Here is a 21,172-nt window from a genome sequence, read left to right on the forward strand (position 1 = left end):
ACTTGTCTTTTCTGGCTATTTTGCTCAAGCGGAGTCTCTCGGTGCCAGGATGATGACGTGGTGCATGTGTGTAAGAAACGGCACTTTGCAAACCTCCAGGTCCTGGCTGTTGTTGCGTCCAACGGTCAAAAATGTGATCTCATCTTATTGGAGGACCACGCGAGGATTAACTCCGAGACGTACTGCCAATACTTGAAGGACAAAGTGTTCCCCTTCTTCGATTGGAATTCGTGGCCGCCTCACGCGCCTGATTGTTCGCCGCTTGACTTCGCAGTGTTTGGGTTTGTGTTTCCAATGCCAGTCCAAGGACCAGCTGAAGTCTGCCCTCAAGAATGCCTGAGCCAACCTCGACCAGAGCTTCATCGACAAGTCATGCAGCAAGTTCCGTTCCTGGCTGGAGTTGGTAGTGGAGAACATGTGGGGCATATTGAATAGACATGTGTCTAAGACTCTCATCTTTCATATTAAATAAATTATTTTGTCGACCACTTTCAAATTTTTGAATTATTTATCTATTTTTAAAAATTTCTGAGTGTTCCATTTTAGACGCACACACCTGTATCTTGTACAAAAGAGGCTAAAAAAAGTACTTATATCACTCCCAAAAATTTTTTAACCGACTCGAGGACCCACTTCATCGATACATGTTTAGTTGTTGATTGCCCTCTTGTCCCAAGGATGTGCTTTTTGTAATGTTGATGTAGATCCCGGTCACGTCTAGGTGTTTGTGTTGAATAGCTCCGAAGGACGAGTCATGCTTCCTCATATATTCTCCCAAGGCATCAGAGTCAACACTGATACCTTGGATGAGCTAGAGGTAAAGACAACTTTCATCTAACCAAACTTTTGTCGTCCTACCTCTCCGAACTTTTTTCCTCTAAAACACCAGACAGTTTCTTCCAAAATAACCGGATCTGAATCAGATTGAATTTTCATGTGTGTGGTCCCTAATCCAACAACAATAACCCAACCGGCCCCTGTGCAACACCAAAGAAAAAATAATATGTCGGATCAAGAATGAATTCCAGGATTTGCCAATAGATTTGCCTAATCGCACTTAAGGCATCGTATAGAGGTTGTATTTGAGGCTGAGGCTGGGAGGGATTTTATAAAATAAAATAAATCAAAATCCATCAAGCTTTTATAATTTGGTTTATTCTTAATCTGATAACTGATTTGAGAGAAGATTGTTTTTGATAAAAAAATGTTTTTGCATTACCGATAGCTTTTATATTATTATTTGATGTACAATACTATTAATTTCCTTTGAATTTTGGTTTTCCACCCACCTATGTATGTTTTAGGGGAAATCTACTTTTAAGATTATCATTAACATAGTTTGTTCATTAGTGGATCAAAGGAGATCATGTATTATTCCTTAAATAAATTATTATCTTGATAGAAAAACACACTGAGGAAAATGTTCATTAATAACACATCCTTGATGAAAATGATTTTCAATTCTTAATTAACACTGTGATTCATCGTGTTTTATGTCCTTTAAAAAAGTTTCAAAAATGCATTTATGTCAATCATTAGATGTCGATTTGATTTTTATTCATTAAAATGCATAAATTGTATTTATTCTGCTCATGCTTCATTTCATTGACAAAATTAATTTGGTATATTTGGTGCATTAGTGCAAAATTAATCTTGAGCAACATTCAAGTAAATAATTTGGTACTTCTTTTTTGTAGTCAATTTTTTTCATCCTCTTATATTTAACCGTATTGCATTTCCTTGATGTGTTTATTCCCTCAAAAGGTCGAAAAATCATTGTAATATCTTGTGTTAATCATATTTTTTTATCCATTTTTTATTGAGCATACAATTTTTGTATTCAATTCCCTTAATGGTACTTCATTAGTTTCTGAGTTATTAACAAATTCTGTCATAAAATATTGAGGTTTAAAAAAATATTTTATCCATTTCCCCGTTGAATATGAATAAATGAGATGATACGGAAAAGATAAATGTGTTATTATGTTTAAAACAAGCCGTTTTTGACATCAATTTATTTAATAATAAATAAATGTAGTAAAAAAACATACATTATTTTTGAAATAGATTGCTTTAGTAATTTGAATACTGGGTGCGATCGGTTTACTTAAGATAGTGCAATAAAGATAAGATATAACACTTTTGTGATTGTATGACTCAGTGTTTTTGGGGGCTCGTTAACAATTGACACCAGCAAATGAGTTTTTTTACAGTTGTATCTTCAATAAAGGCAAAAACACAGATTTTTTTTTTTTGTAATTTTGCATAGGTTGTCTCCTAAATCCTAAATTTTGCCTTATTGATTCTATTCCAGTATTTTTTATGTCAATGTTTGACGGTCAATTTTCTAAAAACTTGATAAAATAATGAAAAAAACACTGGCATGTTTGATTCCACAGTAAAGAAAACATACTACTATTTTCTCTAGCTCTTTGAGATTAAAGATATGGAATATGATTATAAAAAGTAATCAATTTGATTACTGATTCTTATACCTAGTACCGTACATAACAACTACTTATGGTAAATAAAGAATTATGTTGCTGAAATATCCATTTTAGTTAAAGTATGGCAAAACACCCCCAGGGAGGTACAAGTCTTAGGGTTTGATTAAAAGTAACAGAGTGTTAAAAGTAGGTTATAGAGTCCCCCATAAAAATAAGAACCCGAAAATTAATGTTGTAACTCCAACAATTTGAGAAATCTTTTGGTTAATCTATCATAATGTTTAACTATATTAACTTGAATCAGCTCTGAGAGCCATAAAATAAAAATAAATCGCACTCCATATCTAACAAGGTTAAAGGAAAGAATTATTCCGATTTCGACCCTTAATTATTCTTTAAATACAACGTAAACTATAAAATTACAGCAAATCCTCCCTATGAGGAGTGTGTGAGGGCTCTAAACACGGTTCCTTTTTCAAAATTTTGCCAAAAATGAATATATGTTTCAACAAATTAGGATATTTTTTGTCATATGAATCATATACATTCTAGTATATTTTGTTTTTAAATTCGTCAAATTTTGTCAAAAATTGTAAAAGTGTTTTTTAAAGCTTCATACTCCCCACTAAAAAAAAATTATAAATGCACGTAATAGTGATAACTTCATACTTGGACTTTCTCTCTTCCAAAAGTAAAAATTAGTTATGGGACGATAAATTATAATCAAGAATCGCATATTTTATCTGGAATCGGGAAAGAAATATTTAATTCGCGATATTATTATTTATTACTGGTATCTAAGTTATATATATATAAGTTAAAAAAAAAATTACTCAGTGTATCCGTCAAGACATAAAAAATAACCATCTGTTTTTTTTTATTACAGTCTAATAATTTTTTATACATATGATGGATACATTCAAGGATGAATACAGTGTTAGTTTTATTCATTACAGGAATGAATTATACAAATTTAAGTCGTCAAAAAGTTGAGAGTAGTGGTATTTTATGAGGAGAAACACACATCAACTGATACAATGTATGAAATAAAGCTCTAAATTACATGTTTTACTCTTAAACAAAATATTTTTGATCAACTCAGTTTTTAATACTCAAAAGCTGTCGTGAAAAGATACGAGAAGTAAAAAAAAAGAATACAAAATGGAAGAGATAGAACAATGTATCCATAAAGCGGCGCTTATTTTTTTTAATTCATACACATACAATACATTATCAAAGCTTAAGTCTTTCAAAAAATAACATTCATGTGACGGAAGTTGTCTGATAAAAAATTTGACTTTTAAATTGTTTTTATAATATAAATAGTTTTAACAATTATGTAAAAGTAGGTAATATATGAATAATGCCTTTCAAAAATATAGATATTTTCTGAATAACAATTAGAAAAGATTTTGATTTTTGATTAGCTGTTCAATCTGTAAATATGTATATTTGAAAAAATGAAAATATATTATCTACAATGAGGTATGAGACCACCTTACAATAAATAAAGGTCTTGACCAGAAAATTGAAGGGCCTTCAAAATTTACATTGAAATTTTAAATCACAATTCCATAAATTACATTTATTTACACTTATTTTTGAATCTTTACTACATGGGTATAATTTACAAATAGTTTTCTTTAGTTTTTTTCCGAACCTTTCTGTGACGAAATGTCAAAATGAATCGGAATAGTGCACCCTGGATAATAGACATATTTACTGCTAGGTTCCTATTTCTGTTATACAGGGTTGATCTTATTTACTGTTACACATTTTACGATTTTCAATTTTTAAAAAGTAAAATTTAAAGAAGAGGTTATGTGAAGATATTTATTTATCTAAATCATCTTGAAATAGTGCTCAGCACAATATATTCTATATATATATGCCCTCAGACCTTGACTATGTAGTTTAACTCGAGCTTGTTCTACTCCTTCTTGATGGAAGCCTCTAGAGACTGGACACTCTTGTGCACATCCTCTCTTCCTGACGCATCAAGATAGAGTAGTCCAAGGAGGTTGCGTCTGGAGAGGAGGGTGGACACATGTCATGTCTCAAATGTGCGACAAGTTGTCTCTCTGGAAGGCCTTGATCCTAGCCGTGCAATGACACGGAGCTCCGTCTTGAGTGAAGACAAAATTGTTCCCGTAATTTCGTTAACGTAAGGCAGTCTTTCATATCGAAAACTTTTTTCATCAATTCATAAGGAAGTTGTTACAGAATATATAAGTTCTTTTTCTTTTTTTTTGTATCAGAAATCACAACAGTTTGAAATTAAGCTATCAGACAGTACAGTAAAAAATCAAACATTCAATTGTATATTTAATAAAACATATGCTTTTGAAAATACGTAGTTTTCTTTTCTCTTTTTTATGCAATACACTGGATTTTACACCCTAAAAAATTTACACATGTGCGAAGAATGAAATTTTTTCCTTGTCAAAATGAATTTATATATATATATATAAACCATGAAAAACGCAATATAAAAGTATATAAAACAACATATTATTAAGGATCAATTTATAGTAATAGGGCAAAGTTTATTTCTTTATATTTGTGGGTGAACACTTCTTTAGCTAAATGCGTCACATTGAAAAAAAAAAAAAAATAAGTGTGGCAATAGATAAAGTTTGTTGACAACTTGCTTTAGCTTGCGTTGAGGGCAGAAAACACCTCCTAGGTTAAAATAATTTTATATTCATTGGACTTCAAAATCTCCTTTAATTTACCCCAGTAGAAACGCATTATTGTATGAATCAATGACACCAAACATCATGTTATTGGCAGGGTGTTTCGAACGCCCGTTGAATTTTACGTATTGTAAGGTTTTGGTAATGTACCAAAAGGTTTGGGGATTTGTTGACTGATTATATTTACAAAACAAATTAGTGTAAAAAGTTTAATAAGCTAGTTAAATAAGTATTTACAAACTACATAATTAATTATATTTTTCCATTTAAGAAGAAAAACAAAGATTTTTTTTATTCGAAGAGTCATTTCATGGAGCACTTTTAACTATAACTTAATTGGATGAATAAAAGATAAATTATGTTAACATAATTTATGCTCTATCAAGACAGTTTGCAACTTTATTTAATTATACATTAACTAGAGAACAAGATCAAAGCTTTTTTTTATCATGTGAGCTAAAATATAAATCATTTCACCTTTTTAACATTCATTTAAAATTGTTTTGAAAGTTCCATTTTCTTATAATTATACATGTGAATATAGTAAGAGGTTGTTACATTAATAATATAAATCTACCCGCTTTCGTTTTTTGAAAATGCTTTATATATTTTCTTCTGAAATATTAAATATTGAGCGAAAAAAACATTTTTTACATATTTTATCTTTGTTTTCCTACCGGGTTTTTTTTCACATTTTTGGATGATATTATTTTTTTCATATATTCTTTGCACAATTATTTTTAAAATAAAAGTATTTGTATCTTTTTTTCTTTTGTTTAAACATTTCTATTTTTACATATACTGGAGTCATAAATCATAATAGTTTTTAATCGAAAACGAAAAAATAGACTAGGTCAAAATAATAATAAGACAGTTTAAAATATAAAAATAAATAAATTGTAGAATTTGAAATGTTATATGTTTAATTCAAGTAAAGGTAACGCCACTCAAGGAGGAAAAGAATAGAAAAAACGGGTAGATACGTAATCAGATCAAGAAATGAGGTTCTCGAGCAAGTTTTGACATATAACTGTTAGAAATCACTCTTTATTTATATAGTGTATTACTTATTAGAAGAGTGGAAAATAGTGATATCCACCGGTATGTTAAAAAAAAAGAAACCGAATATTAACATGGTACCCTTTACAATTGTAGAATACTTAGGAAAAGAGCAGCTTAGCCGCCATGACTGTGAACAGGTCTGAGAGGATAGGAAAGGAAGTAAATATTTTGTATCTACTTAAAAAACATTCCCAAAAATTATTTTGGAGTCGATCCTAAATTCTAGTCTTAGTCCAACAATGATATTTTATCATAACCAAAACTATAACTTCCCAACCAATGTTGTATAGTTAAGAATAGTTACGATATATTTCCATTATCTCACTTAGTTTTTATTAAAGTTGAATGACTTACCAAAAATTCAAATTTGAAGAAAAGGGATCCAGTTCTAGATCATTTTTTGCCCTAAAATAATAAAACTCGCAATAGGGGTATGAGACTAGTAGACTAGTTTAATATTACAATATTAAACTACCATGTCCTCTAAATATTGAAATCATATTAGCTTCTTAATTTTAAAATTATTATTAGCAAGAATCGAATTCAATACTTTGAAGGACATCAAAGAACAATTCCATTGTCATCATCTTAAACCAAAAAAAAAAAGACAACTCCAATTGTTTAAATGTATAATTGTAATGGATTTTACAAAAGTTTGATTACAAATAATATCAAACTAAAAAAAAAATTGTTAATTTTATATCATGTTTTCCTTAATGCTAAATAAAATTTATATACATTTCCATGAAAGATGTTAAGAAGGCTGACAAAAGAAAAATTGAAGTCAAAAGTCTTAACGACATTTTTGGCTCCGATTTCTGTGGTAAAAGACTAAAGGTTTGCATGATAGATGACGCAGCATAGTTCTTCCTGTTGTCTCGTCTAAGGCTGGAAGAATATTTAACTTAAATTTGTACTTATGATTAAGACCGCTACGAATTTCGTCAAGGTTATCATCAATAAAACTTACATAATACAATCAATATAAGAAACCAAATATTAAAATTTAATACTATACTCGTATGTACCTATATTTTTATTCAATATAGATCCTGTTCATACTCTATAAATAATTATTAATTACTCATTCTAAATTGTAAATATTAAATATAATTATAGAAAATAGTAACATCAAATATTCAGAGCTGTATTTGAGTCTATCTTTTCAGTGTTTAGGCATGTAATTCTGATCTAAGGCAAGATATAATTTGCCACAAGTTGTTCCTTAATCTTTGACATAACTAATTTACTTTTGGACTCTATTGACTTGGTTTTTGATGGGGTAGATAAAAAAGAATAATGATGACAGCCTTTGTAAACAAAAACACATATTAAGGCAGGAACACTCCTTGAATCAGGTAACAACAGCAAAAACATGGACCTCTATTTAAATGGCATTTTATGCAACTCTGCTTATTAGTAATGATTAACATTCATTGTTAGTTTATAAATAATCTCACATATCATTTTTGAAAAAAGAACATATCTCAACAAATGGAACATTTTTGGGAGGATATTGAATTTCCAGGCCTTCAGTTTTTCAGATCTAGTGAGTTAGATATATATATATTAAAAAATCTGACGCCTTTCTTTATAGAAAATAACTTTTTTCTCATTTCTTTCCTCAGTAAAGGCACTGCAGCTAGAAACTTCAATTATTAAAAGTTAGTTAGACTTTAAAAAAATATAACTCACTAAGACCATTAATTGTCTTAAGATAGTTGTGACAGATGGATAAAATCTGAGTTTTCTGGATATTGATGGAGAGGCCCGAATTTGTTTTTGAAATCCTGAATGCCTTTAAGGGCGTGGGAGGTGGAAAATACTAGTTTTCCTTGTGTTCCGGTAGAAATAAGCTAAGATTACCCGAGTAAATTAGCACTTCAAATACTTTCATTTTATTTTCAGTCCTTTAAGGCTGGAGTTGTACTTGATAATTTTGTATAATCCTATCATTGCTGTTAGACAGAGATAGCAAATATATTTGCCGAGCTCCACACTGAATCCAAAACATAGAATGAACACAGAGAACGTCAATACTCTATGATGATGTTTTATTCATAACATAACACAATATATAACAAAAATTTACAAAATGATAGTGCTAACTTCTTACTTTTTTTGATTGATTTAAAAACATATTTGACTCCAAATGTATGTATATTTTCGTAGCATACATTAATAAATAGTGAAAAAGTTCTCGTTATATACTCATAAGCAAAAGTGTTAAAAAAGTCACAAGGGTACCATCATGTAATTATTATGAAGTATTTAAAAAAAGAATTATATACTCGTATTTAATAACTTATCCCATGATGCTCATTCTATTTTATAATTGTCCTTTATTTAAATTAACTGAATCACATTTATAAATAATGAAAATACAATGATATTAAATTCTAATTAAAATATATTTTCTATTTAACACTCTGAATTACATGACACTTAACAAATTCTAGAAAAAAGATATATTTCTATCTTTAGATTGTAAAAATTAAAGAATACTTAAAGACCGTCACCCCTTACAATATTTAAGGTCAACGCTTACTTTTTTCAGTGAATTGATTGCTTTTCAAGGATGTATTAAAATTGTATATTACTCCTTTGGTTCAGAATAAAAAACTAATCAAATATTCAACAAAATGAAAATTTTTTCAATTTAAAGTTTAATTGAGTTACGGATCTAATATATTATTTCAGAGTAAGGCCACAATCAATGATATTACATATCAAATTTGAGTCAAATTCGTTTCTTCGTGTAAATTTTTTTATGAATGAACTCATACATGTATTTATTTCAATTTGAAAAATATCTCTTGATAGAAAAAGAAACTAAGTGTAATTTGATGTAAGTATTTTGTTTATTTTGCACTCAATTACTTTTTTTAAACAAAAATTTCAGATCGCATCAGAGATGTATTTGGAACCCTATTTTTAAAGACTGAATGTCTGGTCTTAATCTCACCATTATTTCAAATCATTTTAAGAACGGGAGAGCAATAAGTAAAATACTGTATATTCTAAATTTAGCAATGGTATATGGGTTTGTAGTCCCAACAGGTCTTGCCAAGGTTTTGATCTTTTATTAATTGTCTTAAGAGAGATTAAATAGGACTTGAGTAGATTCAGGGAAGATATTTCGGAGTGTGATGTGTGTTTACAAACACTTAAATAGTTCAATTGGAATTAAATTCTTAATAGTTGATACACGCTACATGGAGTGAGTAGCGCAATGGACAACGAACTAGGTACAAATAATTCTCTTGAAATCAATGTGTTTTATAATTGCTCCTAGTGAAGGAAATATATTTTATGTATATGAACTTTAAAAGCAATACCGATGTCACATTGAGTTATTGTAAGACAATAACGTTTACTCATACTTAATAAATGCAACACTATCCCACCAATTAAAGGAACATTCAAAAAGAAACTGCTCTCCTCGATTATCAATATTACTAATTAAAAATTAGATATGTTCTTTTAGATATTTTAATTTATTGAGATTTTTATTTGTAAATTATTTGACAGCTTTTTATTTTATTTTCAAAAGCATTTGTTTATTTTTACTTATATCATACACATGTTGCTTGGTTGCATAATAATAAAATTTCAACATTTATGTCATAGAAAATTAAACAGAGCAAATTTGCATTATGGGACGATTGCAAGGTCTTTATTAAAGATAATAAATCTATAACTGCATTTTTTTTTGTCTTTATTAAAAATCCAAAGAAGTTGCATTGTTATGATTCATAAATAAATAATATATTTTAATTGAATCCTTCGAACAAACAAATCGTAATAAAAATATACATATTTATAATCATACGCAACTATAAAAATCTAAAAACAACACTTTAAAATTCCATTGAAAACGATGATAAAGTTATAAAACAAGAAAAAACACTCTGCACACAATACAAAAATTAGTTAAAAAAAAAAAAACAACCAACTGACAAAAACTAAGAACCATTTTTGCCGTATTTGAGCCTCCTGTGTCTTCTTATAATCTAGTGTATTGTTTCTAAATTGATTATAGAGTCCGTATCAAGGAAGCGATTGATATTGCCTGCCCATGACCAGTCAGTGTTATCAAGATTGGGAATATTCATATTGAGCACTGCATACCGGACCGCTGAGAAAATTGAAATTGGTCTGAAGTCCTTGTGATAAATTTATTCTTCATTGGTTAATTGGTGAGCAATTACCGCTTATGCATTTAAAAGAACATAATTTAAGGCCTTAATTTTATATGAACTATTTGACTTATATTTCAAAGAAAACTAAAAAATGTTTCCCGTTTTAAAAGTTCTCCTACTAAAGCGATTGGCATAAAATTTCGAATTTCTTAACATGGGATGAGTTTCATTCTTATAAATACATATGGGCCAAATGAAAAGTTTACTTCCTTTTTTCAAGCAATTTTTAATAACCAAATAAAGGATTCAACTCTATTCCTGCTAATTGGGTATTTAAATGTTGATCTCCATAAATTTGATTTACACTATTCAAAACTTACTGCTATTCGAAATATAATTCTTAAGTTCAATCTTGTTGACTTAACAAAAAAAATCAGTCCGGAAGAAAGTTTTTCTTGGAGGAGAGGGAGGAGTCTTCCAGAATTGACTTGGCTTTGATTTCTCATACATTCACTCATATGGTAAAAAAAAAACGTTTTATAAAACTGAACCTTCCTCTGACCATAAATTGATTTGCTTGGAATTACAAAAACCTTATATAATTTCTCAATTAAGTATACTAAAATGGTTGATTGAAACGATAAATACTAAAAAAAATTACAAAAAGAATTGCCAGGAGGTTTTAATCACTCTTTTTCATCCAACCAAGTGACTCAAAGGCTCATATAAATAATTCAATCTACGACTTCACGGTTTATTTTGGAAAATAGGAAATAAAGAAGGTTATACGCCAGTCAATATAATAATAGAAAGTAAGGATAATGTTCTCAATAATGGATTAATTTTGCATGCACGCATTTTGTAGATTCTGTTAATTGTTTTAGAACTGCAGAAATTGCTGAGACCGAAATGAAAGAAAAAGTTGAGTTGGAAGGGTCTACGTGCAGAAGACTTGAGAATTTTTTTTAAGAAAAACAGATTTTCTGACCCCATTGTTAAAAAAATTATTCATAAAGGAAAAGTTATACATAAACCGGTAGATATGTTAGACTAGTTTCATTCCATTTCCAAAACATTGTTGGCACAAAAAGAGGCAACTTTCCGACAAGAGCTATATAACGGCCCCTCAACGATCTCATTGGATGGACTAGAAAGCCAGCCAATCATCTTAGAAAAGAGCTGTCGTCAGGGATGCCCCTCGGCTCCACTTTTTTTCATAGCTGCAATCGAAGAACTCGTTTTAGGTGTGACAAAGAGGTAATGAGGCTTTGGGATTAGCTTTGAGGGATCTCAGCATATTATTAATTTGTATTCAGATGACGTAACTTTAACTATATAGGCGGTTTCTGAGTCTCAACTAATTTTATAATAAAAGTATTGTTTAATTATTTCGGAAGTCTCAAGAAAAAACAGGATGGGCTACAAATAAAAATAAGACCTCTATTTTACCTTTGGGCTCCTGGAAGCCTGAAGAGGATCTTAAAGCCATAAGTTGTTAAGTTAGAAGAATGGTCGAAATTTTGGGTATCAAATGGAATAGTAGTGGTATTCATGAAGATAACTGGAACGAAATTCGGACCTCTGTCAACAAAAAAATTTCTTTTTGGAAAAGATTCAACGTTCCAAAAAGAGTTCACTTTTATAACAATTTGGTAATACCTTTAATTTTGTATAAGGCTACATCAAGCCCGCAACTAGCTGAAAAAGCTATTTTTAAAGAGGATAAATGATTTAATTGTTTTTTATAAGAATTATATCAAAGCGATGAACAAACCTAAATCCCATATAAGTGGTGGAGTAGCCAAACTATCTCGTTTTGTCCCGAAAATTTAGTCCATTTTTTTTTTGGATATTTCAATAGATCCAACAGTAGAACAGAGAAGAAGTATAACGAACCGAGAACTGTACATTTGGCTAATGATGGGGACTAATCTGACCAACAAAATTACATCTTTGATCTTTCCAGTTTGGAGCTCAGCTCAGAAAATAATTTGGATGATCACCCCTGCATTTAGAAATGACTCAATCATTGATATAACTCGGCAAAATATAAATAAAAAGTTATTTTTTAGAAATTTAAAGGACCTCTCAATTTTCGAATAACGTTCGATCACACGAGATATTTTAACCTTTCATAATTTAAATTCGGAAGAACTGCTCAAAGACGGTAAAATAAGATTTCCACTTGTTAATTCTTCAAAGTATTATTCAATGTCATGCCCGTGGCACGTTAAGATGGTCCCTCTAAATTTTGATGCAGCTGTGAATGGACTCTGAGAGCTGTATAGTAAGCGTTTGGGCCTCCCTATGGGTTGGAAAAGAAAAATAGGGTCTTCTCTGAGGGGAATAAATTATGATAAAAAGTTTACTGTGCAGTTACAAATCTCCACCGATTGTATTAAATATACGAGGCCCTGCAAAGACTGTGGAAAACTATATAATAATACTTTTCATGCGTTTGTGAACTACCCTGCCATCTATATCCAAAAATATTTTGTATCTAAAAGGGCTGACAAATGGGGAAGAAAAATATGTTAAAGGTCTTGTTCTTTTTGGAATTTCAAAGAAGAAGGGTGGAACTTCTGAGTTAACAAGGGCTCTGAACTTTGCAATTCTTAATTGTAACGCCCTCATCGCCAGCCGACTAACTAACTATCAGCCTATTCGGGAGGATGAGTTGAGAGGTATCGTCTTGGCAGCTTCAACCCGCTATGTCCTCTCACAATGAAAATTCCTAAATCAGGATGGGAGTCATGGAATTTTGCAGGGGAAAAAATCCGGTACCTTCCATCAACTTCACGGAATCATTGAAGTATTTTAAAAAGGGTATTAAGTAATTTTTTCAAATATTTATCATAATTGTTAATTTGCATGTTTACTGTTATTTTTTTAAAAGATTGATATGTAGAATATTAGTTGAAATTCTTCCCTGGAGCATTAAGTATAAACTATAATGTTTATATATGTACTTTTTACGCAATGGCTCCGGTTTATTTATATATGTATATTCTATATAATATATAAACCAAATAAAGAATGTTGAAAAAAATGAATTACAAGTCCATATCACACTCATTTCAATTTCATTTTAATACGATCGAATTTGGTATGTAGTGTCTAAGTGAATACATTATAAATACTGCAATTATCACACTTGATTTAATCATACTTGTAAGTTCTTCTTAGATGTAAAACAAGGAAAAGTCTATTTTAAACTCTATTTCTCAATACATTTTTCTGGAAATCATGTTTTGTTCTACTATTATATACATAAATAGTTCTTGGGAACTCTTAAGTGATTAGGTGAAAAGTGACTGATTAACTTCTGTACATTTCTAGAAGTTAATGTCATTCCCATTATAAAACTTATTGTTTTCGGAAGCATCTTCTATACAAATAAATTACTTGTCACCCCATTATAATATTACACTTATGAAGATTTAGTATTTCTACACAAATAAATTAATTAGTGATAAAAAATAAATACAAATCATAAATAATACATTCTTCTCAGTATTGAATAGAACATTAGATTCCCCATACGCAGATTAAACTCTATATTTTAACGCCTATAATTAATATTAATACAAATAAAATGACTTTAAATATATTCCCCTACGTCGGTATTGCAAATAATGGGTTCTGCATCTACACATTGTTCCTAGAAGTTCATATTTTTTTATTTGATATCTTAGTCACACGTCTTCTAATCCTTGGTTCAACTTAATGTTATGTTCCAAGGAATCTCGCCTCTAAGTGCTTCACTCGGCAGATTGATTTCATAACCTTTAATAGAAGTATTGTTCATTGTGCAGATGTCCCTTAGCATCAAAGTCTCTTCTGCTTACTTCTGACCTCCTTACTCATCGCTTCTATGTTCTAGAATGTATCCTTTACTCCATATCTTCATTGAAATTTATTTTTACTTCTAGACCTTCCAACACTTGATGAGTCACATAAAGAGGCAGAATAATGATGAACGAAGAAAGTTCTCATTCTCAATCCAAAGCTCCTTCGTTGAAATTGTGTCGATTTCTCCTTATTCCAAGTCTGTCTTGTCTTCTAGTACGAAATAAAAAACACTTTCCTTTAGTGTCCTAAATTTTTATAACGGATTAATCAATAGTCTTTATCACACTCATTTCAATTTCCTTAAATTTTCCTTCTTTTCTAAAAGAAATTCATATTTTAAAGTGACCTTTATTGTAAAAAATGTATTTCCCAGTTAGAGTAAATATTATTACTTTATATTCATAATAAATATAAAATATTATACCTTACACAGACAAGCAGCAAATCCTCCTAAAACCAACACTGTTTTGAAGACATAATCTCTCCCAAACAGTTAAATAATCCTTCAATCGATTTGGTTTCCTCATTACTCTTGATATTCGTTTGAGGCCAGGAATTATTCAACGTTATCTTGATAATAAATTATTAAAATAACAAAATTTAAGAAGGTATGCTATGTACCATAAGTTCACTTTTCTCAAACGTATTTGTACACTATTTAAAAAATAAAATGTACTATATTACTTCAATTTTTTAACATATCTTCTATACACATTAAATCGACTCATTATCAATATTATCTTTTTACATTTTTCTTTATTTAAATAATTTTTCCTATACATAAAAGAAATTTTCGAAGATAATACAAAATATTTTTACCATTGCATCCAAACAATTCAATTCCAGCAAAAAATGTTTTTTTTATAATTAATTTGGTAAATTTACAATTTTTATGTAAAAATATCAGCTGGTCTACGTGCTCTGAAAAAAGGCTACATCTCTGAGCTGTGACCATATCCCCAGCTGTCGAAAATACTATTTCAGAAGAGACACTTGTTGCAGGGATGCATAACTGCAATTTTGCTAGCCCTGCCAGTAATGGAAATATAAAGGATTTAATTTTCCTACCAGTTAAAAGGTTGTTCAGACAATGATGATGGATCAATCTCCAAGTATTTATGTATTTTTCCATTAGCTATACCAAAATGAGATTTCATCGTGGATTCTTGATGTACATTACTGTAGTTGCATCCAAACAATTCAATTATAGCAAAAAATGTTTTTTTTAGAATTAGGGGGGTCATCAATTTTAGAAGATCTTTCTTCAATAAAATACTCGATGTATTAAATTCTAAAAATATTAAAAACAACCATAATAATGCTAAATTATACTACATATTAAAGCTAATAAATTTGAACATAAGTAACATAACTTTTACATTATCGAGATGTATTCATAATAATTTATATGAACTGACGAAAAAGTAAATAATATCTTCATTGAGAATAAAAAAAGTGAAAAGTCAATTCTGCTGCAGAAGGTCCAGAATTTTTCAAAGTATCAGGCACTTCTAAGTTTTATATTGAGTCAAATTTATCAAGATTACGACTCAAATTCCTTAAACTATTTTTTAGAGTTTTCATTTTACCAATTCCGAGTAACCATGCATCGAGCTAATGACAAACCGATGTATAATAAAAAAATATCAACACTGATAAAAAGTTATACGAAGGGTCACATGTAACATTGATTTGATCTAATTAATACTTGATTTATAATATTGCCCAGTAGATAGATTGGTAATGAAGGGTTGTGTAACTTTTTCCTTTTCGTTGTCGTCTGCATCTCTGAAGATGTATTAAAATTTCTAGAGATGAATATTTTCTTTCATATTGGATAACTCTCATTAGATAAAAAATACTCTTCTTTCATCAGCCTTCATCACGGATATAACGTTACCCAGCACACATGAAAGAGGTACTATCATATACATGATATATGAAGGGATTTAATTATTGTCTCCTTAGTATTTAAAAATGAAGGTATACAAATAATTAATTAAGTTTCTTGTATGAGTATCAAGACATCATTAAAATATACACCCTCCTGTTTTTGAATGAGCTGAGAAATCCAAACAATTTACAAAATTGGCCCATGGAACTTTCAATAGTTAATATTCAATATAGATAGGTTATTCGAAGAGATCTTCTTCTTCGGGGATTCCATAAATATTGGTTTTTCGCTGTTAACAATGGTTCTGTTTGAGTCTTTCTTTTTGGATCTTTAATGCCAGTCAATGGAGGAGCAGCGTCTATAGAATGTCACCACGTATATAAAAAACAAAGATTTGATCATAAGTGTAATGAATAAATATTAATTACTCCATTCGGAAACTACAACTTCCTTAGTTCCATGATTTGTAAACACTAAACTCACTAGTATATTATTTGTGTAATTAATTAAGATTGAGATTTTCCATGATAAAAACAATCAAAGTCTATTTTTATTTATTGTTATATTTATTATATTTCTAATTAGTAATTAATGACTTCAAAGTTAACTGGCTAATAAATAACGATGTCACATCAAAATGTCTATATCGTCACTTATTTTCAATAACTCCATGTAATAACCGATTTTAATCTGTATCAATATTCTCAATTAATATCATTAACTATATGTATTGATAGGTATGACAATATCTTATGATATCAATACTTTTTGACAGTCCTAGTAGCTAAAGCAAAATCAATTTTCCAGTGCCACTGCATTAAAGGGGCATGCTTGTTTCTAGACCTCAAGAAGGGGAATTTGAATTTTCCACCCCAAAATGGACTATTCTCATTGATATAGTGAATAGAAATTACGTTCCGTCTCAATGCTAAAAGTTCTAGTTATCTTGGCTCAGTTCTCTTTAAAAAGTAATTCTTTGGCTGGCACCCCATGATGGAGAAAAATCCGAAATATATAAATTAGTTTTTTAATATCCTTATATCAACCATCCGTCAACTGGAGATGAAGATATAGCTAAGCGCCGCTCACTATTAGAATTTGTTGTCATTTTGATTTTGTTTCAAATTTTGATAAATTTAAGGTGAAATTCTTGATTGAAGTGTGAAGTATACTAATAAACTACCAATTGAATCACTAGGTTATTGTAAACATCGATTTTTTTTTTGCAGATTGAAAGATCTCCAATTTAAAAATTTTTGATTCAATTTTTTGATCAAGGGTCAACCAATTAATGTTCGCCTCACCATCTTTTTCTCAAACTATAACTAGTACTTCAGTTTAATTTTTAATAGGGTAGCACAAATTTTTTTCTGTTATCTGTAGACACCATGGCCTTAAAGGAAGAATCCCTGTTTTTCTCTATTTATTTTAAGTCTTGATTTATCTCCCAATTTCGTAAAAAAGTTCATGACTATTATAATCCTTTTCACTAATTGTTTTTCAGAAGTTGCTTCAAGCATGATGATTATGTTATCCGGATATAAATCACTGATATGTTTGGTGTCGTGAAACTGTATTCCAAAGCCTCCATACTTTTTTATGATGGATTTGAACAGGCTTTTTAACGCCAAAATGAAAAGTAAAGGAGCCGAAGGATAGTCTGGGCGACAATTTCATTCCAAATAAATAAGCTTCCTTTCATTTTCACTTAACCTCACAAAAGATGTTCCATCATAAGGCATTGTACGAATGGGGTTAAAAAAAAAATTCCCTAAAAATTCTCACCGCTTTAAGAATAAAATAATGTGATAAGAGTCAAAGGCCATACTAAAATATTTTGCTATTTTTGCTCCAAAAGAGTTCCTTTTTCGGACCAATTTGATTCCAGTCTGAAAATTTCGGTATATCTTGGAGGTATTCCTTTTCTTCAAGAAACCTTTTGGTTTGCACCAATTTTCCAATTTAAAACGGGTTCTATTTTAGACACTATGATAACTGAAAGGATCCTGTATGTTTCATTGAGGGCGGAAATGGGTCTCCATTGATTTACAGCGTGTTATGCTCAATTATTATGAAATGATAAGTTATGATAGCAGTTTCTCGAAACTGCTATCAACAAAAATAATTTGGGTTACATTGCATAAGTCATATTTTTTCTTTCTATCTCAAAATTGGATACAGCCACAGAGGATAGTTGAATTCAGATATTGCAAACTTTTAATAATTCATAATAAAATAACTTCACAATGTAAAGACTTTAGAAGTAGGAGAGAAATCACGACTTTTTGAGATATTCAGAAAATTATCACTTTAGAGGATCTTTAAAGAAAATGAAAGGTATCATTATGCAAAAGAAGTTGTATGTTTGTATCTCATGAAGTATTCCGGGGGAGGGACAGTGATGTCGGAGTCGATCCTTGGACTGAAGGATGAGATCATTAAGAAAAATAGTAAGACTTTTTCATGTATCCACCATGAACCATTACATCATAATTACAGGATGAAAGTAATAAGTATCATAGAGGTGATCTTTTATAACATTAAATCCATTATCTCTTGAAACAGAAAATTACTTTAAACATACATATAAGAAAATATATCAGACATACTCCATTGATATTCTTGTCCTACGTTGAAACTTTATAAGCAATTTTAATCGATTGAGTCGAAATAATCCGTCTCCTACACTTGGCAAAGTTATTTCCTTAATATTCAAAAGATGCAATATTGGAATTGATACTTTCAGATGTAGTTGTTTCCAATTTTGAAAAAGGAAGAGAAAGTATGACATGTAAGCAACACTATACAATGTACACGATATTTTGTTTGTATAATATGCAGGCATGCATCTAGATATAAAACGTTGCTTCTCGTATTTTTACTCTATTGACTATTGAGTATACCTATAAGTATATATCAATCTATGTACATACATTAAATATATCGTTGTAGGGTTATTATGTCAATAAGGTTTTAAAAAAGAAGACAAGTCTTTTAAAACAAAATAACAAAAGATCGAATTTAAGACTAAACTTTATACATATAAAACAAACTTAACAAACAAACAGTAAAAGTTGTAGTAACAAATAACTGATAGAATCAACAAACATGAGAAAAAGGGAATATAATGTAGAAAAACAAATGTATGTATCAAAAGGAAAATAGGAATTGAGACTTGAAGCTTATTGATACACAAGACGCGTACACATAAATCAACAATACAAACGATTACATACACTGAGTAAACATTCCAATTGATATTGACACTTGTATGTATAAAATAATGCATGTGTTATGTATATTTTGGGTAGGTTTATTTTAAGGTTGATGGGGAATTTATGCATAGGAGAAATTCCTGGTAATTCCTTCATTCAATTATTACAACAAATTTTTCCCATTGGATTAAGATGGTGAGTTCCTGCTTTGTTTTCTTGTACCATAGATCAACTATATTTCTACTTATTAGTATGTCATTCTTCATTTATAATGTGTAGGCAAATTCACACCTACAACACGAAAAAAAATATTTTTATTCGTATAGCAATAATTTGTACATAATTGTCAGGCAATGGCGTTTTAGTGGATCGAAATTTGTATATGATTATCTTAACTTTAGTCGTAATAAAATTGATTTCCTTTTGATTAGGGATAATATATAAATATTTGATTTTGTTAGTATTTAATAATATTTTAAAATTTGAATAAAAAACACTAATGAAGGTATTTCAAACATTTGCTAAATGCTCACATTCATTTATAAAATGTTTAGCCGTTTCATATGATGCCTTACTAAATAAAAAAATGACCTCTTTATTAGTCTTCCCGTCTTTAGTCTATTTTTTTATATAGTATAATGTGTATATATAATAAATCAATTTGTACAAGTAATTGTAATACGGTGTTCATAATTTTTGAGACAAAGCCTCCATTCTCAAATTATGAAATTTAGCCACGCTGTTGCTTCTCATACACACTACCTAGAGACATTTCATACTTCATTCAAAATTGTCAATGATTGAAAAAAGGGTTATCCCTGGCATTTCATTATACCTTAAGCCGAAGCAACTAAATCAAACACAGTTTTTCTTCTTTCGAATTGATTCAAAAAGTTTAGTCTTGTATATATCCCAATTAGTAAAGATCTAAGATTTTTATTCTTATCTATGGAGAAATTTTTTTAAAAAAACAGTCCTTGGATCTTTTTTTTTACCTTTATTTCGTCTTACTTGAATGAATGCATGTTATCAATATTTTTCATACTATAAATTTCTTTAATTTCCCCAATATACCACAACATTAGGAAAAGTAAAAAAAAGAATCATTTTTTATCATTTAGTTTATGGTGAAAAGGACTTGTGTACAAAGCTAGTCTGACGGGTGATTTTGACCCCGTTATTATAAATGATTGTATACATATGTAGGAAACCCCAAAGGAAAATTTATTTATATTCTTGTATAGACCAAATAGAATCATTTTAGAGTCAGAGTAGAAGTACTCTTCTTGTAGAAGCACTAGATTTAGAGCGACAAAGATAGCTACAACGTAATATGTATGTACATGAACGGTACCCAAAATTTACTTGTAAAAAGAAGAATTGCAAGGGCCGAAAGTCTGAAGAAGGTGTTTCAGATGAAGATGATGTCGATAAATTCTTGCCTCATCCTCATATAGAGAATTTTTTTCTGAATTTGATTTTTTTTTCTAAAAATGGTTCGATTGAATTGTCTTTATGGGCAAAATTAAGAAACAAGGGTAGAAATTATACTAATAGCATCATAACAATGATTCCCTGGCCCGAAAGGTATACCATTTCCCATTTGAATAGCATACTTTCAAAGTTTGCCTATTCATCTCTCCAAATATTGAAGGAATCATATTGAAAAGGTCTAATTTGGACGATTTACAAGATATGACGAGAATTGAACAAGCCTTCATAAGAATTACTTTCAAGGTGTATAGAAACAGTTTACGTGACTTCGAATATTTAGCCTTTTATATTGGTTTTTCATATATAATTAATTAATATTGAAATTAAAAATTAGTTAAATTATTGTTAATTAATCTTATATCACATAATT

This window comes from Lepeophtheirus salmonis, chromosome 6 (genome assembly GCF_016086655.4).
Source record: "Lepeophtheirus salmonis chromosome 6, UVic_Lsal_1.4, whole genome shotgun sequence".
Lineage (NCBI taxonomy): Eukaryota > Metazoa > Arthropoda > Copepoda > Siphonostomatoida > Caligidae > Lepeophtheirus > Lepeophtheirus salmonis.